Below are 1,325 nucleotides of genomic sequence, written 5' to 3'. Positions count from 1 at the left end.
CATCGGTTTACTTGCATTTCTTTCATTCATGCGCGTGTAAAATTGCGAGGCATATCTGTAAGATACTATTGTACGATTAGGTGGTTAGAAATACAGTGGCGGACGAAAGAAAGTTTAGAACTTTTAAAATCGCGTAACTTTCGAAATTCCCGATATCAGCGATTTTCGACCTTATTCTGCGATCTTTAAGCGGAGTCGAGCAAAGTGTTTATAGCTCAGAGCAACGTTAACAGATTTTGATGAAATTTTAGGCATGTATACAACTTACTGCAATCTACAAACGGGTTTTTTGAAGTTTCATCACAGGCTCACAAAAAAAAGTTTAAAAAACGACCTTTACTATTTTTTTTTTTGCTATTCCGACCAATTGCATTTTTTTCAAAACGACCAAACACGTCACTTAGCAAACTAATCCTTCTAGCTTCTAAAAAAAACTCATGCCGTTTGGACCAATTCTAAAAAAGTTATACGATTTTAAAAGTTGTAAACTTTCTTTCGTCCGCCACTGTGGTTTCATACTGATGGGACCAGGAACACAGTTCATCGATTGCCGCTAAGTTGATGATCATTTACGTATTAACACTTTGGGTGGTGCAGGGGATTGTCAAAATACCGTTTCAAAACAATATTATACATTTTTAAGCTTCGCTCCGCTATTAAATGAGGGCCTCAGTGGGAAATAGGCACATGCCACCGTTTTATTATTTTTTTACATTGCATAGCGGGGACGAATTAATGGTACAAAGAAACGAAAATGTATGCATACGCCTATTTTCCACTGAGCCCCTCAAATTTAAAAACACAAACGAAAATTTAATTTTCTGTATTTTCTATCACATCTTCCTGGTAGCATTATCAATACCAGTCCAAACTAGTGGCGCACTCAGGATTTAATCTTGAGGGAGCCGATTTGAACGGATAAAAATATTTTTAATGCGAATTCAATTAAATTAAAATTAGGTGATTATAAACATTTATTTAAAGAATAAAATCGAGTTTTCTTTTCTTTTTACAAAGCCCCTTCTTTGGGGGTGCCAGGGCCCACTGGGCGCCACTGGTCCAACCGCAACATCGTTCGTACTATTTTGAATAATCCTTAATCAAAATTGCGAAATGGAAAACCTCGTGAATCCATCGGCAGTACTCGCATGATGACTACCAAATAGAAAATATAGAAGTTAAAATTCTCATCAGTAGATGAATCACCGCAGCTATCTTCCCCGCAAGATTTCTAAAGTAGCGAGTCACAAAGCGTTCTCTGAACTCAGTTTCTTTCCAAAACAAACATTCGGGGACTCTGACCATACTTTCGATGCTTGAAAGCA

Source organism: Andrena cerasifolii, chromosome 1 (assembly GCF_050908995.1).
Source record: "Andrena cerasifolii isolate SP2316 chromosome 1, iyAndCera1_principal, whole genome shotgun sequence".
Classification (NCBI taxonomy): domain Eukaryota; kingdom Metazoa; phylum Arthropoda; class Insecta; order Hymenoptera; family Andrenidae; genus Andrena; species Andrena cerasifolii.
The sequence above is the reverse complement of the archived record's forward strand: the minus strand, read 5'-3'. Positions refer to the sequence as shown.